General features: G+C 41.9%; 1 protein-coding gene across 1 annotated transcript in view; it reads right to left on the reverse strand.

The window, feature by feature from the left end:
- LOC121519954 (tripartite motif-containing protein 16-like) overlaps window positions 1–7,710 on the reverse strand; it is a 32,796-nt gene extending 25,086 nt beyond the window's left edge. Inside the window, exon 1 of the mRNA XM_041803083.1 lies at window positions 7,644–7,710. The gene's annotated coding sequence lies outside the window, so the exon portion shown is untranslated. The remainder of the gene's footprint in view (window positions 1–7,643) is intronic.
- Between the last annotated feature and the right edge of the window lie 4,074 nt (window positions 7,711–11,784).

Genomic DNA, 11,784 nt, shown 5'->3' on the forward strand with positions numbered 1-11,784 from the left:
GGAGCCATAGGTCAGACCTGAAACCAGGCTACTCATTCATGGACATGAAGGCCTAGGGGCCAGGTCACACCCCATTTACGTGGGTGGCCTGTGGCTCCTTTCCTGCATGTCTTTTCCTGGTCTCTCATCCCTGTGTCTGAATCTTACCACTGTATCTCTGTAATAAATGTATAAAACACCAAAAAATACATATGTCAAAAAAAAAAAAAAAAAAAAAAAAAACCTGAGGTGAATGAGCATTTTCTGTGATGCTCCTAAATTGTAGAACAGAACACCTCAGGCCAGGTATGGGAGCTCAGGCTCTCACCACATCATCCTTGGTCCTGTACTGCTCTGGCTTCCTGATGGCCATCATCCAGGCCAGCACCAGGTCCAGGCCCATCTCTCTCTGTATCTTCCCAGCTGCCCCCTCCCTGACGCACATGGCTGCCTCCACTGTCTAGTCCAGACAAACGATGGACCGGGGGCAAAATGCAGCCCACAGTCCATTTTTGATTGGCCCGCAGCAAATTTTTAATATAAAATTAAATATGGCCCACATTAGAACATGAAGCTTTTGCTTGACTGTTCCAGCACAAGGCAGTGCTACCATGCGAATTCTGTAAACAAACATTTTGACAAAGAATTTATTCATGTTTTATTAATTTGTGACTACACTAAGATGACACCATACATGGTAAACATATTGGCAACCAAAGTAAAAATTCATCTTGATTTATAATGCCTTAATTGATTACCCCATGAAATAGCAGCACCATTACAGTAGTATTCCCAGTGGTAGCCAGGATCAACCAGATCCTCCTGAAACCTACTTGGCCTCCCCAAAATCCTTAAAGTGAGTGGCTACTTGCCTTGTCACCAACTAACTAGCCACGTGAGCACACCCAGTCACTAAGAATATCTAAATATACACTATATTGCCAAAAGTATTCACTCACCTGCCTTGACTCATATATGAACTTCAGTGCAATCCCATTCTGAAATGGGTGGAATATTTAGGAGCCAGGAAATTTCACCACTGGACTTGTTGCACAGGTGGCATCCTATCACAGTACCATGCTGGAATTCACTGAGCTCCTGAGAGCGAGCCATTCTTTCACAAATGTTTGTAGAAACAGTCTGCATGCCTAGGTGCTTGATTTTATACACCTGTGGCCATGGAAGTGATTGGAACACCTGATTTCAGTGATTTGGATGGGTGAGTGAATACTTTTGGCAATATAGTGTAGTTTGAAAGTGGGAAAAAAGAAAACATGCACAGAACTGATTAAAAGTGGCACCAATGCTACTGATCCAACACACATGCATTGATATTATCAATAAATCCCAACTGTGAAGGCCCATTCACCAGGATTGTCATGGTGCCCAGTGAAAACTGCAGACATGCCTGCCAGTGAGGAGTTGCAGTAGTCAATCCACGCCATGAATGATACTACCACGACCTGACCCAGGAGCTGTGCTGCATGCTCTGTAAGGGTCAGATCCTCTTGATGTTCTAGAAGGTGAGTCAGCACGACTGAGCATTCAAGGCAACATGAACCTTACAGGTTAGCTCTTCATGACACCCAGATTTTAGGCAGACTTGTTGAATATGGGTTACCAGAGTTGGATATTGATCTGTGTCTGTATGGAGGGACTGGATGGAATGATAATAGGCTCGGTCTTTTGTGTGAAACTAGCCAGCTAATTCTAGGAATCATTTCTTCAGTAAATACTGGACGAAAAAGACAAACTTGTAGCACAGAGAGAAGGGTGGTAACCCCACAGGTTTAATGTAAATGCATGTTCTGTGTCTCTGCCTGGATTGCAAAGCAGGGATTAAACAAGAACAACTTTACGTAAATTCACATAAGATAGAGGTGGGATATTTGAAAAGCTCTGAATCAAGCTGCTCCAGTTTCTCAGTGTAACTTGACCCTCAATTTTGCTTGCTTCACTCTCTTATTACAGGTAAGACATCACCTTTTAAATCAAGATCTTCAACATTAATGCATCAATTATCATGAAAATAAATGCAGACAAAGTTTGGTTTGGAAAAAAAAAAACAACTTAAAAATTCCCCAACTGCCATCTCATGAAGTCAGGATGACAGTGTAAGAATTTCCATTATTTGATTGTTTTGACGTGGTTGTGCTGTCTGTAGTCACTTATACTGACTTTATGTTGTTGTGTTTACTCTGTTTAGTTTTGCTGTCTGCAGTCCAGTCGGTATTAGGGATATAGTCTGGACGATTGTGCTACATGTAGACAGCTCAGATGTCCTCACAGGGATGTTTTTATCTTTCTCTTACAGCTGGATGAGAAAACAGTAAAAGGACACACCATGGGCGTTTTCATGGTGAGGAGGGCCTTAGTTTCTCTTCTCAGGTTGGTGCAGTTTAATGTTTGTCTTTGAAGTTAACCACATGTAGATGAGGAGATAGCTGCTAACTATCTCTAGTTATGGTTAAAACAGGTCAGAAACTGTGTGAATGTTGCTAACATAAACAACCACTAGATGATGTTCGTCTGACTTCAGCAACAGCTGGGGGGCATGTCCTGAGTCAGGGCTTGTCACAATTATTAGTACGAATAATGCAAGGAATAAAGGGTATGGTGTCTATACGATTATTTAAGTCAGTGCCTCCAAATCTCAAACCACAAACACACAATTCTAGGTCAGTCTGCCTCTGATGGAATATATTCTCAACCAGATTTATGTAGATACTAACATCAAGCCACAGCAAAGAAATCCAGCTGGGAGGCAGGAGGGAATTTCTGCATAGAGAAGCACTGTCATACTGTCAGAGTTTGGGTATGTTAGCAGATGTCGACCAAGGGTAGACCGATTATCGGCCGGGCTGATTATCGGCGACGATATTCAGCATTTTGAATTTGCCTTTTTTCAATCTGACAGTCTGTGCTGCAGCATTGTCCCACCCACAGGCGGTTTTACCACTAGGCAAAGGTAGGCAATTGCCTGGGGCCTCGTCCATAAGGGGGACTCAAGAATTTGCCTAGGTTTGTTTTCCTGCAATTGTAGCTCACTTATGGTTTTGCCACTCCCCAGGTGAAAGAAAATTATTCATAGTTTAGCATTGAGAGCTGTGAGGAACATCATAAAAAGACGCACGGCAGAGCGCAGCTGCAGCATCAACTCCGCTCTCTCACTGAGTCTTGTTGTGTCCACCTCTGACTAGTTTCTTGCACAAGCCTTAACAAATGTCAAAGCCGGAGGATTTTACCTTGTAGCACCAAAGTTCTTCCCCTGAGTGGGATTAAAACAGCTGCTCTCAGGATAACAAACACTTTCTCTGCGTAATTGTCCCTCAACCCCACCTCCCCCCCCTCTCTTGCTCTCTCTCTCCCTCTCTTTCAATCCCTCTCTCTCTGTCTACCACTACCTCTCTCTCTCTCTCTCTCTCTATCACTCCCTGGCCCTCTCTCTCTATCACTCCCTGCCTCTCTCTCTCTCTCTCTATTACTCCCTCTCTCTCGCTCTCTTTCTCTCTCTACCACTCCCTCTCTCTCTTACTCTCTTTCTCTCTCTACCATTCTCTCTCTCTCGCTCTCTCTCTCTCTCACTCCCTCTCTATCTCTCTCTCTCCCTCTCTCTCTTGCTCTCGCTCTCTCTCTCTCCCTCTCACTCTCTCTCTCCCTCTCTCTCTTGCTCTCTCTCTCTCTCTCTCACTTTCTCTATCTCCTTCTCCCTCTCTCTCTTGCTCTCTCTCTCTTGCTCTCCCTCTCTCTCTCCCTCTCCCTCTCTCTCTCTCTCTCTCTTGCTCTCCCTCTCTCTTGCTCTCTCTCTCTCTCACTCCCCCCCTCTCTTGCTCTCTCTCTCTCTCGTCTCCTCTCTGGATTCTGTGCAATGATCCCAGTCCAAGTAAAATAAGGGTCAGATCAGGCATTGTGGACGACAGGTTGCTGTTTTAAATCCATAAACAGTCATGTTAAATGTATATTTATAATGAATATTACAGTCTTGTAAATGTATCATCAGTGGGTCCTAAAAACGTTAAAATCTGTAAAAATGGTCATATGTTAGTAGGACAGCATATTTTTGCCTGACCTGTTTAGATTACCTGCAGGTAAATTCTCCTTCTAAAGTAGCTAATTAACCCTTTATTGTGCAAACATGCAGCACTCATTAAATAGTATCTGCACCTAATATTGGATCATTTCTCTGCATAAACATTACAGCAGCCTTTACATCAGCTTTTGTCATACTGATGTTGCTAAATAATTCCCCAGCCAACAGGATGGCTCATTGGAGCAAATCTGGCCTCCGACCCAAAATGAGTTTGACACTCCTGTTTTCCTACAGTACAGCATGATTCAATGAAAAAAATGACTGAAAATAGAGCCTAGTGTATTTTTTCTCTTAATAACATAATAAAAACCCATGTAATACAACTGATTTGATGCAGAAATACAAATTAACTGCATTAAATTCTTAATGGGACCTTGGGCCAGATACACTTACTAAGATATTGTATCTGAAAACATGAAACCCTAGAACAGGCGAGCACATGAACTTCAGAAAATGATGAAGAGAAGCCACAAGTTTGTGCATTAAAGTCGTTTAAGCATAGAGTCTTTATTCTCATATCTCTTTGGAGGAGATGTCAGATTTACATTTGTTTTTTTATTCTCTGTCTAAGGTGGATGCAGTTTGTTCAGCTTGATATTCACTCATACTTAATCTAACAGATGTTGGTTATAATGCAGATTTTCTTACACTGAATGGAGTCAAATGTGTTGTTAGTGGCCACTGCACACTACTGCTTCTGTTAAATCACATCCGTATGACGGTCATCAAAGAAGTTGAGGTGAGTTATATGGAGGGGAGGGGGGGGGGGGGGGGGGGGGGCTCACACTGATCTTTGCCTGGGGCCTCCAATTCACTAAAACCGCCCCTGGTCCCACCCACAGCACCATCTGATTGGTTACACGCAGAGCCAGGGCACGGGTAACAGCCAATCAGCAGTGAAAGCTGTGCGCATGCACAGTGCTTACACAGTGCTCACACACAGCGGAGACTAGAGGAGAGAAAGTATTGCAGAGAGGAGATACTCCGGAGAGCAGTTATATGTTTCGAGGGTAAGTTAAGGCAGCAGACACTCCTGAAATTGTAATAAACATCCCAGTCCTCTACAGCACTGATTCCCAACCTGTGGGCCGTGCCCCCCTGGTGGGCCACGAAGGTATTGCAAGTGGGCCGCCAAATCATTTCCAAAATAGTATGATTTTTGTAGGGGGAGGGGAAATATAATTATATAAAATAAAAATATACAGAATGGTGTTAAAAATGTTAAAAGTCAGTTACATTTCAAAGGATATCAAAAATGTTCAAATATTCTTTTCATTCTTTTGTTTTTCCCTTCAAGTATCAGACATGTGACAAGAAATGAGAGACAGGAACTGTTGTTGTTGTCTCGAGGTTATTGTGTGGACAGCTCCTTGAAAACTGTAATACTGAAGGTGTTGCAACATGTTACAGATGCTGTGTTAGCGACTGTGGAGCTTTCAACATGTTTCTCCTGTTTTCAGTTCAGTCCTTTATGTTCAGTCTTCAATAAAAAAAAGTGCTCTGAGAACGCATTATATGGCCGCCGTATTTATGGGGTCGGAGGTGGGCCGCGAAAATCTTTGAGACTTAAAAGTGGGCCCTGAGTTGGAAAAGGTTGGGAACCACTGCTCTACAGCTCACAACTACTAGTAATGTTACTGTGAGCCCAATGGGCTCTATGCATGAACTGCTTTCGCATTTGGCATTAGACCGCTCCCACACTTCCAGTTGGGAGAAGAGAAAGGCATTTGATGGCAAATTCGTTGCGGTTTACTCGCTGTTTGCATGAGTTACCTGAGCTGACTGTCAATGCGAGTTAAATTTAGCTGAAGATGTACATTACAGCACGCAGCAACGAAGTCAGAGGATTTAACCTGTTTTTGAAACATCATTTTAGCATGTTTGGATGCCAAGCGATGATGGTAGCAGAACTGATAAACTCTGAGGAAGGTTTGCCGAATGTCGCCAACATTAGCAGTCTACATTCTGCCAAAGGTGGAAAGAGTACAAGAAAAGGTAAAAGCTGGATTAAAATTTACTGAGGCAAAAATAAAATTTTGAATCTGCTCAAGTAAAAGGTTATTCATTTATGGTTTACTGTGCACTTATGAGTACTTTCTGACACCTGAGGGGGTTGAAAAGTAAAATATGATTTTTCCTCTATGTTAAAAAGTAAATAAATGTGAGTCTTTGACTTTATTGTTAAATCAAAGGTAACTATTTCTTTATGAATTGCAGTGCAACTGCAAGCTTTGAAAGCTATCGGGACACTTTTGCTCAGTATCATTTCTGACTTTTATCCGCACTCATTTTGAATTTCCTTTATAGTAACACTTTATCTTAGTGGGCCATTATTAACTTATAACTTTATAGTAATAACTTTGATTGTCCAGTATTTTCTCAGGATAAAGGTGCTTGATCACACCGAACATTTCTACTTTGAGTATTTTTGTAATACTTCTGCAAAGTCAAAAGGACCATAATGCACTCCAACATGGAATTATAATATTATTTTGTTGCTGTATATGTCAAATCTTGCAAATGTTTCCCAAGGCATCCTGGGGGATTTCTGATAGCATTCAGTTAGGAGTATGCTTCTCTAAAGTCTCAGAAAAGCCATGTAGACTTAGTACTTGAACCTACCTCTCCACTCCAACAAGTACAGGACACCCTCCCCCTAGAAGTAAACATGAAAAACATACAATCAGGCCTATGTGGTAGGGGCAAGGGCTGAAGTGGAATTGAGCCTCTCTCTGTGTGCTTCTGAATGACATTTAATTCAAGTTTCACGTAGATGATGAAAACCCTGGACTTTGTCTTTTTGTCATTTAGTTTCTGAAGCCATTCAAAATGTGGTTTAAATAATAATCCTCTAAAAGGTTTTCTGGTGCTATCTAACTATAGGATAAATGTCTATAATTACTTTCAATAATTCAGATTTCAATTTTGCATGTAAGCGTGAGGCAAAGAGTGAATCACGTGGCATCAAACTCCATTTTGTTTATAGAGGACCCCTGGCCATAACGCCAAGGTCCAAGCCCCCAAAAAGAACGTTTTCAGTATTTGCTGTTCTAGGACAACTACGGATACATCAGGGTGAAGGTCTCCAGTTAACACGGTAACATGTTACACCGTGACATCACGCTGAGAAACGCCTATCAACATGGGTGACATTCCTTCTGCAGCTACGAAGCCCCATAAGTTCATCAAATATTCACTCTAAAGGCCCAGTGGTCGAGTTAGCAGCTAATTTAACCTACACTGAAGGAGTCTGTCCCTGTCAACATTCAGTTGCTAATAGTAACCGACCACAAACTGGAGCAGAAGGAGCTAGGTGCAACCAAACACAAACTAGCTTAGGCGGAGAGGACGACAACCACAAACGTGTGTGTTTCATTTGAATCTAAGACCCACAACTTTGAGAGGATGATTTAATAAAGCGAAATAAAAACGCTTAGTGACCCTAGAATGGTGTACTACAGTGCCACGCTAACCGAAGGGAGGTTAGCATCATTCAGCTCTGTTTACACAGGCTAATTAATTAGCCAAAAAACACACATTATACGTTTTTAAAATACAAAAACACAGTCCTCACCTTCCAAACTCGCTTTCTGGGCAGTTTAAATCTTCTTAAAAAGAAGTTTACAGGTTACGAACAGCAGGTTTCACAGCAGACAACCGTTTCTTCTTGATTGGCTGGACAGGAAACGCCAGAAATGTTGCGCGAAGGATTCTGGGATATGAAGTTTGTGGCCGAACTAAACTGACTGAGTGGATGTAGCGATCCCTGTGCTTGACTTTTAAAAATTCCCATCGATTAGACAGATTTAGAGGAATAATTACCGATAAATACAGCTTAAAATACGCCCTCAATAAAAAAAGGCGGAAAAAATCAAGAAAAAGTAGTATTAACAGACCTAGTAGCCTAGCTAGGCCACCATACAGATTAAAACACATTATGCTTCAGTAGTTGGGTTTTTTCTTAGCCCATTATTTAAGCCACCACACACACAAAACAGTGTAAGAATATTTTAAAAACATCCCTATTTGAGCGCATTTTTACCTTTATAACTGCGTGCTTCCTTTATGCCTGACAGTCTCTAATTAGATTTCTGACATATTTTGTTTCAAGTCTATTTATTCTGTTTTTTTGTCCTCTCAACCTCATTGAAAATAAAGGCATGCCATCGATGATTCTTTAAGATTAATAAAAGCTTAAATAAATGAATGAATACTTGAATAAATAAGGTCTTTCCTTTGCCTTGAACTTTCTCCAGAAATTTGTGTATGTAAAGTTCTCAGCTGATTTGGTTGCTGTGTAAAACCTTCATTTGCAAACAGCTTTGTTCCATGACTCTGACAGACAAAATAGAGGCAGAGGGAACAGAAGTGTCACGTTTTAATTTTTGGTGTTTCCATTATGACCCTGACCCATTCAGATGTCCCCCATCCTCTCCTACCCACTTGTGCCAACAGCCTTAACCGTCTCGACACTCCAACCTCAGGTAGATGCAACCAGAGGAGGAAAGTAGGTTAACTAATGACATTTTCTCATGACAGTGTTACTCAGCAACTTTTATGCCTTTATTTATATGTTACATATGATTTTATCTTTATGGATAGAGTCATGAACAGGGATGAGAGAGTGGTGAATGACATGCAGGAAAGGAGCCATAGGTCAGACCTGAAACCAGGCTACTCATTCATGGACATGAAGGCCTAGGGGCCAGGTCACACCCCATTTACGTGGGTGGCCTGTGGCTCCTTTCCTGCACGTCTTTTCCTGGTCTCTCATCCCTGTGTCTGAATCTTACCACTGTATCTCTGTAATAAATGTATAAAACACCAAAAAATACATATGTCAAAAAAAAAAAAAAAAAAAAAACCTGAGGTGAATGAGCATTTTCTGTGATGCTCCTAAATTGTAGAACAGAACACCTCAGGCCAGGTATGGGAGCTCAGGCTCTCACCACATCATCCTTGGTCCTGTACTGCTCTGGCTTCCTGATGGCCATCATCCAGGCCAGCACCAGGTCCAGGCCCATCTCTCTCTGTATCTTCCCAGCTGCCCCCTCCCTGACGCACATGGCTGCCTCCACTGTCTAGTCCAGACAAACGATGGACCGGGGGCAAAATGCAGCCCACAGTCCATTTTTGATTGGCCCGCAGCAAATTTTTAATATAAAATTAAATATGGCCCACATTAGAACATGAAGCTTTTGCTTGACTGTTCCAGCACAAGGCAGTGCTACCATGCGAATTCTGTAAACAAACATTTTGACAAAGAATTTATTCATGTTTTATTAATTTGTGACTACACTAAGATGACACCATACATGGTAAACATATTGGCAACCAAAGTAAAAATTCATCTTGATTTATAATGCCTTAATTGATTACCCCATGAAATAGCAGCACCATTACAGTAGTATTCCCAGTGGTAGCCAGGATCAACCAGATCCTCCTGAAACCTACTTGGCCTCCCCAAAATCCTTAAAGTGAGTGGCTACTTGCCTTGTCACCAACTAACTAGCCACGTGAGCACACCCAGTCACTAAGAATATCTAAATATACACTATATTGCCAAAAGTATTCACTCACCTGCCTTGACTCATATATGAACTTCAGTGCAATCCCATTCTGAAATGGGTGGAATATTTAGGAGCCAGGAAATTTCACCACTGGACTTGTTGCACAGGTGGCATCCTATCACAGTACCATGCTGGAATTCACTGAGCTCCTGAGAGCGAGCCATTCTTTCACAAATGTTTGTAGAAACAGTCTGCATGCCTAGGTGCTTGATTTTATACACCTGTGGCCATGGAAGTGATTGGAACACCTGATTTCAATGATTTGGATGGGTGAGTGAATACTTTTGACAATATAGTGTAGTTTGAAAGTGGGAAAAAAGAAAACATGCACAGAACTGATTAAAAGTGGCACCAATGCTACTGATCCAACACACATGCATTGATATTATCAATAAATCCCAACTGTGAAGGCCCATTCACCAGGATTGTCATGGTGCCCAGTGAAAACTGCAGACATGCCTGCCAGTGAGGAGTTGCAGTAGTCAATCCACGCCATGAATGATACTACCACGACCTGACCCAGGAGCTGTGCTGCATGCTCTGTAAGGTAGGGTCAGATCCTCTTGATGTTCTAGAAGGTGAGTCAGCACGACTGAGCATTCAAGGCAACATGAACCTTACAGGTTAGCTCTTCATGACACCCAGATTTTAGGCAGACTTGTTGAATATGGGTTACCAGAGTTGGATATTGATCTGTGTCTGTATGGAGGGACTGGATGGAATGATAATAGGCTCGGTCTTTTGTGTGAAACTAGCCAGCTAATTCTAGGAATCATTTCTTCAGTAAATACTGGACGAAAAAGACAAACTTGTAGCACAGAGAGAAGGGTGGTAACCCCACAGGTTTAATGTAAATGCATGTTCTGTGTCTCTGCCTGGATTGCAAAGCAGGGATTAAACAAGAACAACTTTACGTAAATTCACATAAGATAGAGGTGGGATATTTGAAAAGCTCTGAATCAAGCTGCTCCAGTTTCTCAGTGTAACTTGACCCTCAATTTTGCTTGCTTCACTCTCTTATTACAGGTAAGACATCACCTTTTTAAATCAAGATCTTCAACATTAATGCATCAATTATCATGAAAATAAATGCAGACAAAGTTTGGTTTGGAAAAAAAAACAACTTAAAAATTCCCCAACTGCCAGCTCAGACATGCCTTATGTTGCTAACATAAACAACCACTAGATGATGTTCATCTGACTTCAGCAACAGCTGGGGGGCATGTCCTGAGTCAGGGCTTGTCACAATTATTAGTACGAATAATGCAAGGAATAAAGGGTATGGTGTCTATACGATTATTTAAGTCAGTGCCTCCAAATCTCAAACCACAAACACACAATTCTAGGTCAGTCTGCCTCTGATGGAATATATTCTCAACCAGATTTAAGTAGATACTAACATCATGCCACAGCAAAGAAATCCAGCTGGGAGGCAGGAGGGAATTTCTGCATAGAGAAGCACTGTCATACTGTCAGAGTTTGGGTATGTTAGCAGATGTGCCGACCAAGGGTAGACCGTTTATCGGCCGGGCTGATTATCGGCGACGATATTCAGCATTTTGAAGCATATCGGCATCTGCCTTTTTTTTAATCTGACAGTCTGTGCTGCAGCATTGTCCCACCCACAGGCGGTTTTACCATTAGGCAAAGGTAGGCAATTGCCTGGGGCCTCGTCCATAAGGGGGGCCTCAAGAATTTGCCTAGGTTTTTTTCCCCTACAATTATAGCTCACGTATGTTTTTGCCACTCCCAGGTCAAAGAAATTATTCATAGTTTACCATTTAGAGCTGTGTGAAACATCATAAAAAGACGCACGGCAGAGCGCAGCTGCAGCGTCACCTCTGCTCTCTCAGTGAGTCTTGTCCTGTCCACCTTTGACTAGTTTCTTGCACAAGCCTTAACAAATGTCAAAGCCAGAGAATTTTGCCTTGTAGAACCAAAATTCTTCCCCTGAGTGGGATTAAAACAGCTGCTCTCAGGATAAAAAATATTTTCTCTGCGTAATTGTCCCTCAACCACAAAGGCAGACATCGCATCACGCTTTGGTGAGCAACTCAGTTCAATCTCCAGCCTAATTTAATCCTACATTAAAACAAATCTGTAATGATAGACTAGTATAACTCAGTTTTATTTACATAAGATCTT

Source organism: Cheilinus undulatus, linkage group 13 (genome assembly GCF_018320785.1).
Source record: "Cheilinus undulatus linkage group 13, ASM1832078v1, whole genome shotgun sequence".
NCBI classification, from domain to species: Eukaryota; Metazoa; Chordata; class Actinopteri; order Labriformes; family Labridae; genus Cheilinus; species Cheilinus undulatus.